Source organism: Pimephales promelas, chromosome 22 (genome assembly GCF_988280905.1).
Source record: "Pimephales promelas chromosome 22, fPimPro1.hap1.1, whole genome shotgun sequence".
NCBI lineage: Eukaryota > Metazoa > Chordata > Actinopteri > Cypriniformes > Leuciscidae > Pimephales > Pimephales promelas.
This window is the reverse complement of record NC_142790.1, coordinates 7,136,713-7,157,307: the sequence shown is the minus strand read 5'-3', so window position 1 is coordinate 7,157,307 and position 20,595 is coordinate 7,136,713. Positions and strand designations below refer to the sequence as shown.

Sequence of the window (20,595 nt, the reverse complement as noted above, 5' to 3'; positions counted from 1 at the left end):
GTATTTTGCTGGCGTATAGTGTCTTTTTTAAATTGTTTCCCGGAAGTTTTTTTTGTATTATTGTTCAGATGTTGCTCTTGCATAGCTGGAAAATAGAATGGAAACCTTAATTGAAGTTTATCTCAGATGTTTCTCCTAATATTTATTTGGAGAAATGCAAATAGTTTAAAGATATCCAAATTAATTGACATATTTGGTCTTGAAGAAATATATTGAGAAATGTGTAAGGGCATTTTGCGATATTGTTTGTTTGTTTTTGTGTGATTTCACAACCCCGAGAAGTTCCATTTGAAAGTGATTGAAATGGTTGGAAGCAAAATGAAATCGTAACTGTAGGGGTTTTTCATGGCCACCCTCTGATACAGCTGTACTCACTGAAATAAGCAATTCAAGTCTTAAAGGCTTGCTATTATTGGTCATACATTTACATTTATTAATTTAGCTGACGCTTTTATCCAAAGTGACTTACAATTGCTAGATATGTCATAGGTCGCACGCCTCTGGAGCAACTAGGGGTTAAGTGTCTTGCTCAGGGACACATTGGTGTCTCACAGTGGATTTGCACCGCGTCATCACCACCCCACCACCTCATACTTGTAGTTAGTGAAACCCCTATGACTAACTTTTGTGATACAGGCATAAATGATATCTCAAATAATTTGGCTTACTGATGAGAGGTGTGTATATTCAAATTTTGTAAGATTTATAAATGCAACCACATAGTGGCATGTTAAACCTCCCTCAGAACAATTTAGCAATGCCTTGGCAGCTACTGACTTTCAGACAAGTGCCATCTTTTTGTTTTCAGCTGTTTTAGTTATTTTGTTCTCAATTCTCTTTTTTTTTTTATTTAAATTTAGAATTATTTTCTCTATAAAAAAATCCTACACTCACCCTACCAACCAAATTGTAAACCCAATGGTTGGGTTTGTCCATATTTGACTCAAAACCCAGCATTCTTTTTTAGAATTTGGAAAAAAAGAGCATTTAACTTTACACTTTGGAAGATTGCAAAAAGCCAAATCTGTACTTTGATGAGTAAATTAACCTTGGGTGGCCCATCAGTGGTGGGGGTTTTGATGAATTTGACATACTTGTCACCCTGAGGCAAAGCCATTTGAATCAACACCTGCCTCACAACAGCCCAGACTCAGGCATCGTGATTGTTTCCATACACACTTGTGTAAATACACTGGATCTCCAGCTGTGATGCACTGATTGTGGATAGAAGCAAAGAAAAAAATGAGATGAATGTGAAGAGACAGCTGTGTGTCTTCTGTTGTTAAAGCTAATAGTGTACACAAATAATGAGTCAAGGATCAAATTTTTCCCTTATGTATAAATAGCTACTGATTTTCAAAATTGCAAAATTGATCAAAATTGCAGCCCATATATTGTTTATCGAAATTGAAGTATGAAATTGGTCAATCCTGTTATGTAGTTCCTCTGGAATTCTGTAGCTTTTGCATTGCAATTTAATGAAACAGTCCTATAAAAGGGTAAACTTACAATGTGGTAGGAAAAATTATGATTGATATATGTAATATCAATAATTTTTTTTTCTGATATGTATATCATATCTACATGATAGGGACATGAAAATGTCCTGCTTCTAAAGAATGAGCTCAATATTGTATCTTCATAACCATGAGCATCTTGCATTAGGCATCTATCAACATGGCCTTTTTCTCATTATGATCTTCATTGTCATGCAAGCATAAAATGTCAAACAGTGAGTGAATAATGTTCTGAGTGGGATGATGCACCACAAATCTAAGTAGGACATGTGCCTAAAGCATCAGCACACAGTCTAATAGATAATGTAAAATGTATGTTCCCTGGTTCTGTTCAATTACAGATTTTAATTCATCTCTGTCTTTACGGTCTTACTAACAGCTTGTTATAGCCAACCATCACATTAAGTAGCTTATTATTGGGGCAGCTCTAAGGGGCTGTTTACATTGCACACTAAAACAAAAGAAATTGAATGGCTTTTCCACATTCTTTTACACAACAACAGCGTTTTGGTGGCCTGAAAATGAAAGCTTTGAAAATGGATTTCAAAAGTTAAAGTTTTTGAAAACAATACCTTTATAGTTTCTGTGTAAACTTCAAAAACACAAATTTGCATTTCCATTTGCAAATCCTTCGAAGTTGTGAGAGTGCTTGGGTCACGTCAGAAATGGAAAGAAATAGAAAAGTTTACTGTTTCAAATTTGTCAAGTTGCATCATGACGGGGCATCCAGTGTTGACAGAATCACAATTTATAAATGGGTTGTATTTGCTTTTGTTGCATTGCATCATGCCACTTGCATCTGATGTAGAGTTTTCACCTTTTTCAAGGTCTTAATAAATATGTTTATTTGTGACCAGAATATAAGTATGCGTGTGAAGTAGGAATGCAATCTGGACATACTTCATCTGCCATGCCATCAGGGCTCATGGCGTTAGCTGCATAATGTTTCCCTGCCATTGATGACTTCCCTCCTTTGGCCTCATTGTAAAATAGTAAAGTGTTCATCAGATTCTTATTGTTGGGCGAATACTGTGTATTTAGACATTGCATATTCGGACAGAGGGATAGAGACTTGGAGTTGGGCTTTTTTTTTTTTTTTTTACCAATCTACGACTTAGCATATTCTAGCAACCACCCAGAACAACCACATAACTATTTGCTAAAAACATTCAGAACAACCGTATAGCAACATCCTGGCAACCACCTAAAATTAACCATGTTTTTACATGTACAGTAATCATAGTTTTTTGGTAGATTGATTACCTTGTATAACCACAGTTTTACAACAAATACCATGCATTGTTAAACTATGGTTAGTATAGCAAAAATGAAAGCTTTAGCATAAAGTTCTGCCAGGAAGACTTAATTACTACGTCATTATTACCTTCATATCTATCCAATCATGTCCTTATACTCACGTATAAAAGATCGGTACTTACTCATGTTTGAGTTCGCTGATACCGACCTGACAATAACATCCACCATCCCCACCACCACCAGGATGGTCCCGTCCATAACCCCCAGGGCAACATGACATCATGACTTTTGCGTAAACATACAGGCCACTTTCAATCGGACACATTTTGAGCTATCCACGTGTATGCGTGTATGTCTATGCCGTTAAATGTCAGAGTAATTCCACGTGTATGTACACGCCGTAAAATGTCCGAGCGAAACAAAGCAAAATGTAGATCTACATCTGGTGAGCGATATTTTTTTTTTCCTCGGATGGTAGGGGAAGACTCATAAATGGTATTAACCCCAGTGACGGGTAGGTTTAGGGGATGGGGTTGGGGTAGGTCATAGATTTTTATATACAGTAATGTAACGTTAAGTCAACGGCGATCATAAACACGCTGAAAAGCGACTATGCGTGTTGATAGCACACCAAAAATGGAAATATGAATTGGCGTGTCATACATACGCCATTTCATGAGATCAGTCTGTTCAGGGGGTCGGCTGACCCCTGCCTTTGCTTCAGATGCTGATCCACTACCCTCAGATTATGAACTACGGACGGGGCCTATGCCAAACAACTTTATAAATAATTAAATAAATTAATGCTTGTTATATCACTATATCTGCTGAGTATTTCTGGTAGAACCATAGTTAATTTGTAGTTACCATGGTTTAACTATAATAACCATGTTTATTTTATTTGTAGTAAAAACATGGTTAATTTTTTTAAGGAACACCTTAACATTTTTGTTCTGGCTTGCACAGTACCTTTTGATGGTTAAATCATATTTTTTGATAGTTAATTCATAACCACCATAAAAAGGGACTGGTGCTGGACATCTCTGCTTGATAGAAGTACAAAGCAGGTAATCTCTGTCTGGCTCTCTGTCTGAATTGGGGGGGCTGGTAGTCCAAGTAGATTGTGGGCCCAGTGCTCACACTAATCATGGGGTCATTATGGCCACTGCTGTGTCTCCGCCTGTGGGTTGGGCTGCACCATTTGTAACCCAACAGAGCAGGAAATTTGGCACTTTAGCTGTGGTAACTCAAGCCTGTGAGATCCAGTTGAGGGAGCACCACTTAAAGAGGCTGATCAAATTGGGCCCCTTTAGAAATGAAGGCCGTCAGAGGCCAGGGAGACCTTAAGAGGGGGCCGGGACGTGTCACCGTGATGCATGACGAGGGGCCTCCTCGTGGGTCGGGACGTGGACGACTTCATACAGAGTTATTGATTGCCTGTGGTCCTCCTATCAGCCTGTGATTGATGGTCCTCTTTCTAGAGGTTGAAATATCAGTCCTGGCTTCTCCTTACTGCTTCGAATTATGATGTTTGCCTGGGCTAGCCATATTAGAGAAAGTACTAAAAAGAGAGAGTGCAAAGGAAAGAAAGAGAGAGGGAGGTTAAAGTGAGATGATCAAGGTGCACAGGAAGAGGTAGCGGCATCTTCTGCTGGAGTCTTCCTGGGTTGCACACGGCAAGTGTACAGCATGGCATCTGGCGTCTCCTCTCCTGGCAGTGTGAAAACTGAACCACGGGGTAGAAAGGGACCTAATGAACACTACGGGAGATTCATTGCAAACCAAGAGAAACAGAGAAGCAGCCTTGAATATTTCAGCTTTTTTGCAGCTCTTCAGATATAATGCTCTATCTCTGCAGGCCACACAGATAAACACACACATATAGAGGTTGGGCAGCAGCTCCTGCTGGTGAGTGTTGTCCCCAGTGAAGTGTGAAAAACTGCTGAAATTGACTGACAGAGAAGATGATGCTTGTCAATGCTAGCCAATAATTGGATGTTATAATGGGAGTTGAATGCTGTAACTTACTGGACATCCAGTCAAGCAAAGAGAGGATGGAAGCTACAGAAAGATTTTAAGTCAATGTTGATTGATGCAGAAAAGGATAGAATGGATTAATGGCTTGCATTTGTATGTGGCATGCAACAACACATTGAACTGATAGGTCTAAATTGGGTCTTAGGAACCTTAGGTTCAGCAGAGAATGGTCTTGAGTTCTTGAGGTGGCTCTTATATGCACCACAATATATGTGGTTTTCTAAATCAATAGATGATAAAAACGTCTTTGTGGAACTTAACAATGTTCTCCAAAAACTCCAGGCTTTAAAACCCTAAAATTAACAGATGGTAAAATATTCGGTGGAAAAAAATCGGACTCAAGAACCTTCTGTATAAATGTGCAACGAGAGTAAATCCCATTTTATATTCATGATATCCTTCGTAACCACAGTGACAGTGACTAAAGAAATATCAAAGTTGATGACTTCCATAAAAGTCTTTCATTTACACTGGCTTCCTGTTAAATATTGAGTAGAGAACACAATTCAGCTTCTCATTTTTAAAGCTTTTTACAATCTTGCATTCTCATATCTCTCCGACGTGCTTCATATTTACACCCCAAGAGTACACTTAGATCTTCTTTATCTGTTTCCAATGTTCGTATAGTCACTATGGGGTCCAGGGCATTCAGCTGTGGTGCTTTTCATCTCTGGAATTCTCTTCCACAATTTATATGAAAAAGTGATTGACTGATTACTTTTAAATCACATTTTAAACGTATCTGTTTAAATGAGCTTTCTCTGATAAATTTTTAATTATGTCATGTTAAACAGCTGTTGTTGTATTACTGTCTTGTTTTATGACTATCACTCAACTGTACCAACACCTTGGGTGTTTTGAAAGGCACATTTAAATAAAATGTATTATTATTATAATATATCATAACTACACATCTGGTAGTTACTAAACCATGATTGGAATTTGTTATGTCAAATGTGATAAGACTTTCCAATTTTATGGATGTTGCCATCTTTAATTTTTGGGTGAACTTTCCCTTTAAGCACAAGCGGCCACATTTACTATTAGGCTACTGTCACTTTAAAGGGCCGTACACACTGGGACGAATATCAGCGTGCGAGTCCGAAATTCGCATCCAAAATTTCCGCACGTTAAAAAAAAAAAGCAACCTCACGTTATGTCAATCACGCTTGCACACATGCCGCCGAAACTTTCGGGTTCGATTTTCTGCATTTTTCGCATCCACAGCCAGCATTTTGAGAGGTTTTTTTCGACAATTCAGGGCCGGGGGGAGCTCGCTGTCTATGGAGGTCGTTCCGCACATCATTGCACATATGCGCAGTGCTTTCAGTTTCAGTTTTCAATTCGATTTATGTTCTCTTCTCTCGATTGGAATATGAAAGGAATAACCTCCCCTTTCAATCAGATTGAAATTTCGGATCGATTAATGTGTGATTGAGCAGCCAATTCGATAACTAATGTATTATTTGGGTAAAATATATAACCTGTAGCCTATACAGCTGTTCTGTCTACCCAGCGCTTCCACTGGGCTGCGCGCGTCCGTGTATGTGTCCATACCTTAGACATACTGACAGTCTCTGTTCAGAATCGTTTGGTTCACCGAAATTTGTGGTCTTGTTTTTAAAATGTGGCTTCAGAATCGGAAGCAAAGCATCAAACTGTTCCACTGACATTCTGAGGTAAATTTTGAATCGCTCAGGATAAATTCGCAACTCCATGATAAGGAGGTGCGTTCTCTCGGCGCAATTTCAGGATTGTATGGACGTAATATTTTCTCTTTCTTCTCTTTTCAATAAGAGAGAGGACAACAAAATCATCATCACTGCTTGACGAATCCATTTTGTATTTTTGCGGTTTTTTTCCCGCAAAGGTTTAATAAATACGCATCGGACTCAGTGTGCAAGGTTTCTGTGCGTGACAAATTTTTAGGCTGACGAACACGAAAAAACGCATATGAAAATTTCGTACTCAGTGTGCAATGGCCTTTATTTATCAGCGATTTTCAACCCGTTTTTGTGTTCACACCCAAGCAATTTTCACTGGCGATGAGCCGAGTGAACATGCAAATTCATTCCCTGACATTAGATGGCGATTAATGTAAAACAGAAATACCCTGGTACACATGTACGTGAAAGACAATTAAGTGAAAATGAAACTCACCATCTGGGCCCATTTGCTCTGCAACACCACTCCACAACAGTTATCTTTTATCAAGATTTTTGTAGTCGCTGTCGCGTTTGTCTCATAGGTCTTTATGTTCTGACACCAACGAGACCAGCAGCTCTACATTCATCTTGTCTAGACTTGCATCTTCTTCCTCTTATTTATTCCCGGCAGTGTAGATGCTACTTGGTGTATATCTTCTTTGCCGTTACGTATTCTCGGCAAGACCATTTTTTTGTTTGAGCGCCCCCTGTATTGTTCCTCTATACTCCGTACTCAAGGACACAACACCCAGGCTGTAAACAGATAACTTAACTCTTTATTCTTCTTCTTCTCAGTCATCCTGACACTCCCATTCCTACAGTGCTCCACTGTGGCCATAACATGCCATTACATCTCCCCTTTTTAGATGAAACTTTAACTTTTATAACAGAGCCTTTAAATAACACATTACATTCAACAGTACGGTTACTTAGTTATTTCACTCACTTAACTTATGATTTTACGAGTTTCTTCAAATCCTTTTTCAAACTTAAAAACGTTCAAAGAGGAATAAACAGAAGATATTTTACTTAACCATAGCCCTTTTTGTAAACTTTTTCCTAAATTAAGTGGAAAATTCAGTAAATTAGAATGTAACTTTTCTAATGAACATTTCACTTTTCAAACAGAAACTTGTTACTTTTTCTCTTATCCTTCGTGGTGTGTATGCATAAGTTTCATGCTCAAAGGTCCAGTCTCTCAGGAGCCTTAGACAATCTCCCTGACCTAGTCACAGTCATATCACTTGAAACTGGAGGCACTGGAACTTCCTTGAGGTGTGAACGGTTGCGACGCAGCCGTCCTCCCTCGGGGGTCTCCACCTCGTATGAGCGTGGAGTATGTGCCTGACTAACAACAGTCCCTTTTGTGTGTGTGGGTCTGATCCACACGTGCTGTCCAGGCTGGAGAGGTGGTAAGATTTGAGAACGGTGTCTCCGATTGAACGTTTGTTGCTGTTGCAATTTCAACACTGTGTCCTTTTCTCTGAACCTCTCAAGATCGGGCCACTCTGGTTGTAACTGCTCCACTGATATAGGGACTGGTGTTCTAATTCTCCTCCCCATCAGCAGTTGAGCTGGGGAGCTCCCGTGTGCCAATGGAGTCGCCCTGTAGGCCAGTAGAGCTTTATGAAAATCTCCCTCTTTCACTAAAAGAGATTTCACAGTTCTAACGGCCCGTTCAGCCTCCCCATTGCTGCGGGGGTAACGGGGGCTGCTTGTCACATGGGCAAAGTCATATTCCTGTGCAAACTGAGCGAAATCGTGACAGGAGAATTGCGGACCATTGTCTGTGACAAGCACTTCTGGGCATCCATGTCTGGCAAACACAGCTTTAAATCTGTCAATAGTCTGTTTTGCTGATGTGCTGCTGGGTAGGGAACAAACTTCGATGTAACGGGAGAAGTAGTCTATTATAACTAAATAGTTCCCATTCTGCCATTGGAAGAGATCAGCAGCAACCCTCTGCCACGGTCTGTTTGGTAGTTCTGTTGTGAGCAGAGGCTCGACCGTTGTTTGAGCTTCTCGTGCGCAAATCTCACATCTCTCGACCATTTGCTTAACAGCAGACGTAATACCTGGCCACCAGACTGATTCTCTGGCCCTTGCTAGGCATTTGTTGATACCTTGATGTCCCTGGTGCAGTCTCTGCAGGATGTCAGGTCTCATGCACTCAGGGATTATAAGTCTCTCTCCTCTCATGAGCAGTCCTCTTCCTTCATGCAAAACTGACCTATTGGGCCAGTAAGGCAGCAGCTGCTCATGCACATCTCGTCTGTGTCCCGGCCATCCATTTGCAATGTATCGGCTGAGACGTTTGCAGGCGTTATCTGACATTTGTGCACTCTTAATCTGTTCCAGCTTCGTTGGAGTGGCTGGCAGGCTTTCAACTACGCTGTCCAGGTAAGCTTTGCATTCTCTTTCCAGGTCTTGCTCCGCCTCTGTGGCTGCAGTTGGAAGAGGTGCTCTGGACAGTGCGTCAGCTGTTATCAGATTTTTACCTGGAACATGGATAATGTTAAAGTTGAATCTGAGCAGCCTGAGTCTGAATCTGATGATCCTCGGTGGGAGGTCATCTAGTGCTCTGGATTTCAGGAGTGTTATGAGTGGCTTGTGATCAGTTCTTATGGTAAAGTCCAGTCCACTCACGTATCCACGCAAACGCTCACATGCCCAGGTCACAGCCAAAGCCTCCTTTTCTATCTGGGCATATCTTGATTCGGCTTTGGTCAGACTTCTAGAAATGAAGACGACAGGTTTCCACTCTCCGTCTGTCTGTTTTTGTGTCAGGACACCTCCAAGTCCATATGACGAAGCATCCGCCGATACCATGGTTTCGTGATTTGGGCTGTACTGGGCTAACACAGTCTCTGATCCCAATTCTTTTTTCGTCTCCAGGAATGCTTTCTGTTGGGGTGCTCCCCACGTCCAGCTGTTCTCTGTCTTTAACAGGTCACGAATGGGCTTTGTCAGATCTGGCAGGCGTGACGAAAATTTGCCAACAAAGTTCACCATGCCCATGAAACGGCGAACATCCGCCACATCCTTTGGCTCTGGCATCTCCAGGATTGCCTTTATTTTTCCTGGATCGGCTCTGATGCCCTGAGAATTTATGACATGGCCCAGGAAACGGATCTCTGTCAGGGCAAATTGGCATTTCTCATTTAGAGTGAGCCCAGCCTCTCTGAATTTCTGTAGCACCCTGTGCAGCCTTTCGTCGTGCTCTGCCCGGTCTCTTCCTATGACCAGGACATCATCAGCGTGACATAGGACTCCATCAACACCATCAATCAGTTGAGAAATCCTCTTCTGAAAGTGTTCGGGTGCTGAAGATATACCAAAAGGTAACCTTTTGAAGTAATAGCGCCCCTCTGGTGTGATGAACGTAGTCAACAGCATGGAGTCTTTGTGTAGTGGGACCTGCCAGAAGCCTGATGTCGCGTCAAGCTTTGTGAAGACTCTGGCTCCTTCCAGCTTGGCCAGTGTCTCATCCACTGCCGGTAAGATGTGTCTCTCTCTGATGACACTCTCATTCAGCCGAGTTAAATCCACGCAAATACGAATTTTCCCGGACGTTTTCACTATGGGGACCATGCCCGCACACCATTCAGTCGGTTCTTCCACACGAGCTATGACCCCCATCTTCTCCATCCGGTCTAGTTCCTCTTTGACTTTGGCCCGGAGAGGAATGGCCACCCGTCGCGGGGCTGAGAGGGCATAGGGTGCCGCGTTGTCTTTCAACTTAATTTTATACTCCCCTTTAAGGTTGCCCAGCCCTTTAAATACCTCTGGGTAAGTGGAGCGAAAATGTTTTTCTGCGTCATCAATGCTATTGAGCTGAGGGATCATCTGTAGCCTGCGGATAGCTGGAAGGCCCAATAAGGGTACAGTCAGGTCCTTCACGATGAATACCTCCTCCTCAATCTTTCGGTCACCTCTCTGAATGACAGCATGCACTTGCCCTTTTACGTCCAAGGGTTGGTTGGCAGGGCCGAGCAGGGGTCTGCACGGCGCTGAATGTCTGCCATATCTATCCTGTTTGAATTCTGTCTCTGGGATAGCAGTCACAGACGCCCCAGTATCTATTTTGAAGCGCAACGGGCCACCATTTATGGCGAGTACTTCAGTCCATGTGGATGACTGTGGATAGTCCACCGCACCCAGATAAGCCACCTCATCCACTTCAATCGAATCCATCTTTTGAGCTGATCTGCACACTGCCGCGAAATGTCCCTTCTTTTGACATTTTCTACACTCAACATCTTTTGCTGGGCATTCAGTCCATGAGTGTTTTGGGGTTTTACCACACTTCCCACACTGTTTTGGTTTTGATGAGGTAGGCTGAGGCTGAGAATAGCTTCCGCGTTGAAAAGGTTTTTTGCTATGAGCTCGTCTTTTACTGTTATGAGACAGTGCATCTATTTGTCCAGGTGAATCAGCTGACCGCAGAACAGCTTGTTGCTTTTTCACTTCCTCGTGCTGCCTCACTTGAACTATAGCTGTAGCTAAATCCAACTTTGGGTTGAGCTGAAGTTTTTCAGACAATTTAGCATCACGTATGCCGACAACAATTCTATCTCGAATCATTTCCTCACGTAAGACGCCATATTTACAATGCTCAGCTAACTTGTGCACTGCGGTGATAAAGTTTTCTGCAGATTCGCCGACGTCTTGACATCGTTTATTGAACTTGGCACGTTCATAAATTACATTATGTACTCCTACAAAATGTTCATCAAAGGCTTTTTTTACCTCGTCAAAGTCATTTTCTTTCTCATCCGTCAGCTGCAGTGAGCTCAAAATATCATCAGCCTTGTCACCCATTGTATAGATGAGAGAGTTCACTTGGTATGCGCCGTCTTTTTCTTTCAGCCCCGACGCCATTCTGAAGCGTTCAAACCTTTTGATCCACGCGGGCCACGAGCTTGGCTCAAAGTCGAATGGTCCCGGTGGTGTGATAGTGAATATGTGGTCCATCCTGTGTGCTTTTAGCTTGCCGCTAGCTGTTTGCTCTCGCCGACTCGCTCTTTCTCTTGCTCACAGGTCTCGCGTTTTCACTCTGCTCTACATTGACGCTACTCTGACTAACGTTACTTGTCTGTACCACTAGACTCTTTCTGTCGTGGGTTATACGTCTCTGACACCATGTATTGTTCCTCTATACTCCGTACTCAAGGACACAACACCCAGGCTGTAAACAGATAACTTAACTCTTTATTCTTCTTCTTCTCAGTCATCCTGACACTCCCATTCCTACAGTGCTCCACTGTGGCCATAACATGCCATTACACCCCCCATGTTGTGTTTTACTGTAACTTCAGAAGCTCCAGACACATGAGCAAAAGAGCCAATTTCATTGGTCAGATAGTATTTGACCTGGCTGGCACATCAAAAAAACGAACCCAAGGCATTTTTTTTAATGTTGCTTTTATGCATATTTTGCGTTGGTGTGCACACTTACATTGGCACCTTTGTTTAGTCATGAGTTTAATGTCGGCAAATATTGCGCGTGAAACAGTGAACAGGTCTTAAGACTGGCGCATCAAACACATATGACATGCACCCTATTTTCTCTCAAATGTGTGCTTTAACTTTAGACATAAGTTAACCAACCGTGTTTATGTAAACCTTTTGTGTATTTGACAGTATTAGCAAAAAAAGACTTGAAAGATAACTTAGTCCAGTACCCAGGCACTGTTAATGTGTGTGTATCGTACACCCCTAATGTCAGGTATAATTTCGGAACTTACACATATGGAATGGCCAACAAGGCAGTGCTACATATGGAAGGTCTCTGTGGTAGATCCAGCCTAGCTAATGTTAGGTCAATACGGAACAGGGACGGCAGAGTCGTTAGTGGAGCCATACCTGGGAATCACTGCAGGAATCACAGCATATGGGCACCTTGTAGGGGGGGGGGGGTTTAGCCAACCCAATATTATAAAACAAAAGCCCTTCAAGCTGACTTCAATCATCATACGCGTCTTATGTAATAAAGCAAGGCAGGCGGTTTTAGTTTACTTTTTATTAAAAAAATAGGAACAAAGAAGGAAACGACTAACAATAAGTCACCGAAGCACACAAACAGCTGTTCTGACTGCCTAAACTTTGCCTCTGCCCTGCCGAACACACTCCAGATCCAATGGACCGTCTGAGGGTTGAGAGACCATTCCCCAGGATGGTCCACACCCAGATTCTGGATTCCCGGAACATTCCCGGAGTTGCTCTCAGGGAGCGCAGGTTGCCTTGTGCCCAAAGAAGGAGTTTTCTAGCCATGACATACAGGTTGCCTGACCTGAGGACTCCCTGGTGATTTATGTAAGACACCACCGATATGTTTTCCATTCAGACTAAGACGTGGTGTCACCTTGGGTCCAGCAGAAAACCTCTGGGAGCTAGACTGACTGCTCTCATTTCGAGGCAGTATGTGTAAGCTCTTCTCCGTGCTCGACCAGAGGTCGGGAATAGGCTTGCCCTCGTGCAGTGCCCTGCAACCTAGGTTGAATGCTTCTGTGAAATATTGTCTTTCCTCTGAAGAGCACACCCATGGCCACACCTGACTGATACCAGTCAAGTTTTTTTTCCAGGGAGCCAAAGCCTTTATGCAGCTGTCGTTCATATTGATATGCAGCTGGCACGCAGCATTTCAGCCAGTGCTGTAGTGGGCGCATATGCAGAAGTCCTAGGGCCCTATCTTGCACCCGGCCCAAATGACTTTGTACACTGATGCATTTATCATTCCTATTTTGGACCCGCGCAAAGCGGGCTTTTGCCTCCACAAACGCACGTTCGTTTCCTAGTTTACCGACTTGCGCTTCCTGGGCGGGTCAGCGCAAAAAGGAGGTGTGTTTCGGTGCAAACATTACTATTTTGCAGTTCCAGAAAATAATTGTGCCAATGACCAGAAAAAACCTAAAGTCAGTGGCGCGTTGCGCGTACATTCAGATGCTATTTTAAGCGTGCATGCTTGGCCATAATACAGAGTGTGAACAACGTGCATACACTGTAGATCAGTGGTTCTCAAAGTGGGGTCCGCGGACCCCTGGGGGTCCGCGAGCTAAAGCCAGGGGGTCCGCGAAATAATTTACAACCTAACGTTTTTTTCCATGCTATAAGTCATGTTTTCTTTATCATCTGAAAACATGCTGTTTATTCCTAAGTAACTTATATAAAGCATTTAACATAAAACAATACAAAGTAGACACTTAAAGTTTTCTATAGATAGATAATCTATGTCTGTGCGTCAAGTAGACCATTCACTGCTGTTGATTTTGCGCGACGTGCGCCAGAAAGGAGACAGAGAGACGGCATGAACCCGCATCCGGTTCTTTTCTGTATTTTTAAAAGGCATGACATTTTGTAGTCATTTATAATGTAGCCTATACACAAATAAAAAAATGGACACTTTACCGTTTCGGATGATGCACTCTTGTCTTATCTATGACCATAAATAAGAGTATTCCTGTTTCCACTGCTGAGGAAAAATTCCCATGTAATTGCGCGCCGGCGTCTCGCGTGCGCGCACAATAGTCAGTTCTAGCACTGCTACTGTAGATTTGACATTAGAAGTCTGATCATTATCAAAATAAAAGTGCATAGTGACAGGGCCGTACCCACAACTGAGGTTGCAAGGATGCACATCGCGATGATACTGACCTTCTCGTCTGAGGTGCTTCAGCAGACTAACAACGATAGCTCGTCAATGTCAAAATGTTTGAGTCGGAGTGAACTCAAAGTTCCCCGCACGACTTCAGTCAACGGTCATAAAGTGCGAGATAAGATGTAGGCCTTAATTAACATAAACTAAACAGCTGTTTTAGATAAAAGTTTTAAAAAACGACTGAAACAATCAGTTTGCAAAGTATTAATCAAGCTCAACTTTAACAAAGGAAAAAGCAGGTCAATAGAAACATACTGTGCCCATGAGATTAACATTATGGATTATATTTAACATATACTGCATGTTTTTTTTTAGCTAATTACAGTAGCTCAAATTAACAACGCACGCACCTATTAAACATAATGCCATTATCATTGTATTATATAGGCTTATGGGCTTTATTTGTGTGCAGAATAGGCCTAATTATTGAAACATTTCTCTTTTAAGGCCATTCCTGATTGGAATATGTGATTGTGTTTCGTGACATCTTGACAAAAAAAAAAAAATGTATGCCACTGACTGACATGCTTCTACTAAATCTATAGTTATCCGATTGTGGGGCCTTAAAACACCTTAAAATGCACATGTGTAGATCAAGAACATCAAAAATTCCTAAGTGAGGGATCCTAAGTGATTCCTAGCAAGATCACTTTCGTTACCTCAGTAGGCTATTTAGAAATTCCTGCATAGTACCCTGGGTGGAGACCATTCATTTTGTGCAAAAATATTTCATTTGCCGCTCACACATTAACTTTGTGCTCAATAACTGTTATAAATATGAGGGGGGTCCTTGGAATTTTTTTTCCCCTGAAAGGGGTCCCTGGCACCAAAATGTTTGAGAACCCCTGCTGTAGATGATTATCTCATCTACACAGATGCATTTTACTTTTTTGCAAATGATACATTATTATAAGGAAAAAAATATGTAAACACGAGGGAAATCATTGTTGTGTCCATGACGATGGGAAAAATAGGTATAAAGCTTACACATTTACCCAAATTATGAAATGCATATTTAACCGAACCTAATTTGGGTGAGTTTGTCCCATCCCTAATCACTTCTCTTTATTTTACGGCCCTGACGAGAACATCGATCTCCTCGGCTGTGAACTGATTCTGAAGCATGCCTGATAAATGCGCTGTTATAATAGTATTGTGCCATGTAACAAGCACACCTCATTCATCATGCTCTTAAAGGGAATGTGATATGACGCTCTGATTGGTTTGTTTCCGTTTCGCCCAAACCACACCTCTGAATAATGAAGCTATTTCAGACCAACCCCTTTTAAACTTGCGTCAGGCGCAAGAGTCATTTATCCCGCCGGTAAAATAGCAACAGCGCTTAAGACCCGCCCACAAAGTTACTTGAGCTTCGCGCTTGATACTTGTGTTTCAGATTGTTAAAATAGGGCCCCTAGTTGGACTACTGACGATGCTGCAGCCATAAGACCCAAAAGCCTCTGAAACTTCTTGAGGGGCGTGTGTACACCCGCCCTGAGAGAAGTCGCTAGGCTCTAGATAGAGAGGGTCTGACGTAAGCCGAGCTCTCATTTGTATTGATTCTATAACTGTCCTCAGAAAGTTTTTGCTCATTCTGACTAGGTGACAGTTTGCTCTTTGAAGTATTGATCATTATAGATGGCCGAGGAGCCAGCACCTGTGTGTCAATAACTCGGTTTTCGAGTGAGCCAGGATGAGCCAGTCATCGAGATGCACACTCCTCATTTTCTCAGAGGAGAAAGAGCTGTGTCCATGCACTTCGTAAATGTACGGGGTGCCAGAGACGGACTGAACGGTAGGACCATGCATTGATAAGCATGCCCCTCGAAGGCAAATCTCAAGAATTGCCTGTGATGGGCCGTTATCTGAATATGAAAGTAAGCATCTTCAGATCCACTGTGAAAAGCCAATTCCCTGGGCGAACTTGAACGAGGATTTGTTTGGTAGTTAGCATTCTGAATGGCCTTTCTAATGAGGGCTCTGTTGAGATGACTTAGGTCCAATATGGGCCCAGTGTCGCCATCCTTCCTTGGGGAAAAACCCTGACTCGCTTAGCACCGGGGGAACCACCTCTATAGCCCCCTTTGCTAACAGGTTTTAGGCTTATAGGTCTCTGCCTGAAAGCACGGGGTTCTGCGAGCGAATTGGAGCGAGTAACCTTGCTTTATAATATTCATTACCCAATTTGACACAGCAATGGCCTGCCAGGCCTGGGCCCATTTGGATAGGGGTTGAATGAAAAGTGTGGATGGCCCGCCTAGCATAGGGGGACCTACTACCAATGTTTTGTGCACATACTCAGTATGGGGGTAGCTCGCCGAGCCTCGGCTCGAGTGATCTGAGATAGTGTGACAACTGGGAATGGGCCAACTATTGAGGGGGGACAAGTTTCCTGGGCGTTGTTTGCTTAAAACATACTCTTTTTGTGCTTTATTGGGGTCGCTGTAAAAACAGCATTTGTTCGTGTGCAATGCAACGGGCCCATCGACTACAGTATAAAAATCTCCAGCCGCCCAAGCTAAACAGGGAGCTGCTAGATGAGCAAGCTATATTTGAGGGTGGTCCGGCCAAGGTGAGACTCAGCCTCTCTTTTTTCTCCTGTTGCTAGGAGTTCTTGGGAGGCTCAGGGTCCAACACAATCTTGGCTCGGGGCCCTGTGGCTGCGGGTGCGGGTAGCATTTAGCTGGATGTGAGCGTCGCTGGGTATCAGCCGCAGAGCAGGGCTGAGAAATCCAAGGCACTGGCTTCGGTTGCTGAGATGGTGACGCTCTTTTGGGTCGGCTCGTAGCAGAACTGAAACTGTGCCTAGTAGGGGTGTAACGGTACATGTATTCGTATTGAACCGTTTCGGTTCGAAGCTTCCGGTTCGGTACGCATACAAACCGAACGATTGCTTGGACCATTTTTCCTGCCGGCAAAATTCGTGCTGACGCGGCCAACACAACGTTGCGCAACATCAAATGGCAAGCGTAATGAATGCAGAACGAAACTGCGCTATAAATGTGCTTCACGGATCGTTTATCAGTTCGGACCAGCAACATCTGTGCAGCGCGAGCCGATCTCGACCAAGCGACACTGTTACTACACAGCGCTAAGAGATCCGGTAAAGAAAACATTTGAATTCGCCACTGAGGTAATAACATCGCTGCGAGATCTAGTGAGATGCATTCACATTTCTCCGTTATTAACCGCAGATCTCTATTAGATCAGACAGCGCTGTCATGGAAACCAGGAGAAACATTGTGCCGTGAATGAACTTTACGTCCACAGACCAGCAACATTCACCATGGATTTAATATAGTAACACTAACTGGAACCAGTTTGGCTGGAATGGTGAAATGCTTTCAAGTACTTCACACATCTTTTACCAGCACTTCAAAATTCAAATATTATATAAATAAATATATATTTAAATGTTATTTTTAATGTGATGACCAAAACATTATTTGTTCACCCTTCAAAGATGACCCCCATTTATAAACCTGAAAGTTTCAAGATCTAGGAAAACTCACACTTATTTAAAAATATTTTTACTTTAAACAAATAGGAAATTTCTCTGGCATTTCTTTCTTTTTGCTGTATCGAAAACGTACCGAACCGTGACTTTAAAACCGAGGTACGTACCGAACCGTGATTTTTGTGTACCGTTACACCCCTAGTGCCTAGGTGAATCACTCCACGAACCCCTTTACAGCTGGACCGAAGAGGCCAGTGCTGGAGACTGGTGAGTCGAGGAACGCTGTTCTGTCTGCCTCCTTGATTTCGGTGAGGTTTAGCCAAAGATGCCGTTTGAGCGCGATCAACTTACCCATACCTCTGGCGGGGCCTGCCGGCACCCTGGTAGAGTCCATCCATCTAACCTGCTTTTAGTTGGCTCTTTGGGTGCAGCCCACTAAAGCCCACGATCCCGCCACCGCTGTGATGAGGATTCGAAGCATCTCTGCATCAGAGTTGGTCCTGGCACTTACACTGGCCTGTGATAGAGGGGCAGGGTCAGCAGAGCACCACAATGGAGAGGCTGTCGTCGAGCTGTTCCTCGTCCGATCCGCCGAAAGAGATGATGCCTGCCGTTCATTTGGAGGGGCGTTGGTCCCTCTGAGTAAAGAGGACTGGCAAAATGGACTGTGATGAAACTGATGCACGCAGGGACATGGCTGACGTGGGCTCGCTTAAAGGGATAGTTCACTTTGAAATGAATTTTTGATATGTTTTAGCTTACCTCAAGGGCATCCAAGATGTAGGTGTCTTTGTTTACACAGTATTTTCAATTTTGACATTTTTAAGTCAAACCGTTGTTGTCTATCAGTCATACACTGGAGGCTAAGGGGGTCCACCAAAAAGCATGCACAGAGAAGTCAAAATTAAACATGATTTAATGACTCGTAAATGTAAGTACACACTGATGGCCTAAGACACGAAACGAGCGGTTTGTGTGAGAAAACGAACAGTATTCATATCGTTTTTACCTCTTGTAATCATAGCCATGACAAAATGATCTGACGGCACGGGCGCTTTGGATTTTGGAAGTTTTACCTTTTACTAAACATATTTAGATATACCGTATATCTAAATATGTTTAGTGAAAGGTAAAACTTCCAAAATCTCTGTATAAACAAAAAGTGACGTAGGCACGCAAGCGATCACTTCCGGCGCATGCGCAGACCGAAGCGCCCGTGCCGTTAGATCATTTTATCATGGCTATGATTACAAGAGGTAAAAACGATATAAATACTGTTAGTTTTCTCACACAAACTACTCGTTTCGTGTCTTAGGCCATCAATGTGTACTTACATTTACGAGTGTAAATATTGAGTGACGTCACACGCAAGCGATCACTTCTGGCGTAACATTGAACTGATTCAGTTCGGTTCAGTTGGACATTGCACAACTGATTCAGATCACTTGGACGTCACTGTGATTACACGAGGTAAAAACGATATAAATACTGTTCGTTTTCTCACAAAAAACACTTGTTTCGTGTCTTAGGCCATTATTGTGTACTTACATTTACGAGTCATTAAATCATGTTTAATTTTGACTTCTCTGTGCATGCTTTTTGATGGACCCCCTTAGCCTCCAGTGTATGACTGATAGACAACAACGGTTTGACTGAAAAATGTCAAAATTGAAAATACTGTGGAAACAAAGACACCTACATCTTGGATGCCCTTGAGGTAAGCTAAAACGTATCAAAAATTAATTTCAAAGTGAACTATCCCTTTAACTCCATTTACCCAAAATAAAGGTCAATAAAGTTCTATGTACTTAGATAAATGCAGAAATATCTAAATGTTCTATACTCACCATACTGATACTGAAATAACCCTGTCTGCTAGGTCATGGTGTTGTCATTGCCAGAGGTAGAGACACTAGATGTCTCTCTAAGATAGGTAAGTAACATTAAATCTTTGAAACAGTGTAGACTTGGATGTAGTGGCAATCGCAATACCATCTGTTGCTCCTTTAGTCATTAAAAGCTGAGTCAAAACACAGAACACTGACAATAATACTCCAATCAAAATCAAGCTGTCTGTCCTAACCCTCCTTTTACATAGTGCCTGCACTGTAGAAACTCTATCACACTACTCTATAGTCATGCCCTGTCACACACTTTTACAGTACTGGTGTTCAGATGGATGTTTTATTCTGTCATCTGCAAGTGATATTGCATATGCCTTCATCCATAGGTCACCTTAGCCAAGTAGCAACATCGAGGTGACATTAAAGCAACAGTCAGAAGCCAAGCATGGTGGGATTTTGTACAATATTGTGTTACTTTTTGTTGATGAATAATACATAAAACAGAGAGATAACCTAACTGTAGGCTGTAACAAGCACAGTCTCCTTCCTCTGCGACGGGAGGCTATGACTGATTGATACCTGAGCATGTAGAGGCAGCGGCGAACTGTAAGTTGAAGTGAGTTTACTCGCATGGCGTGGGCTTTTACCTTTTGTTTGAAAGTTTAGATCTTAAAGCATGTGTTCATAGGTTATTTTAGAGTTTGAGAAACTGCAGTATTATTAAATATATTGTTGTTCTTTGCAAATATAGAAAAACTTGGTTTGTTTTTACAAAAGACAAAGCATTAGAGCTATCCGTGGAACTATCTGTTTTGCATTTGAGGTGTATTAGTTATACTGAAAGCATTTCTTTCAATGCCTTAGATTAACTAAGGGCAGGGCTAGATAACCAAATTCGACTGATTTGCTTATATTCTGGTGTGGGTTTGACTGCAAGTTGTTGCTTTGAATGTGTATGTGTACATGTGCCTGTGTGTAGTAGATGTCTTAGCCACAACAAGAAAGTAAATAGGGATGTGGTTCTGATTTGCATCTAAAGTGTCAGGTAAATATCAGTTACATGTTTTTGATTCAATGACATTGGGAAGCAGTTGATATAGGTAGTAATATGGCTTGGTAT

At 42.4% G+C, this 20,595-nt stretch overlaps 1 protein-coding gene across 3 annotated transcripts in view; it reads left to right on the top strand.

The window, feature by feature from the left end:
* The window catches only part of myo3a (myosin IIIA), a 148,626-nt gene that overhangs the window by 6,870 nt on the left and 121,161 nt on the right, over positions 1-20,595 (top strand). The gene's annotated exons all lie outside the window — the stretch shown is intronic.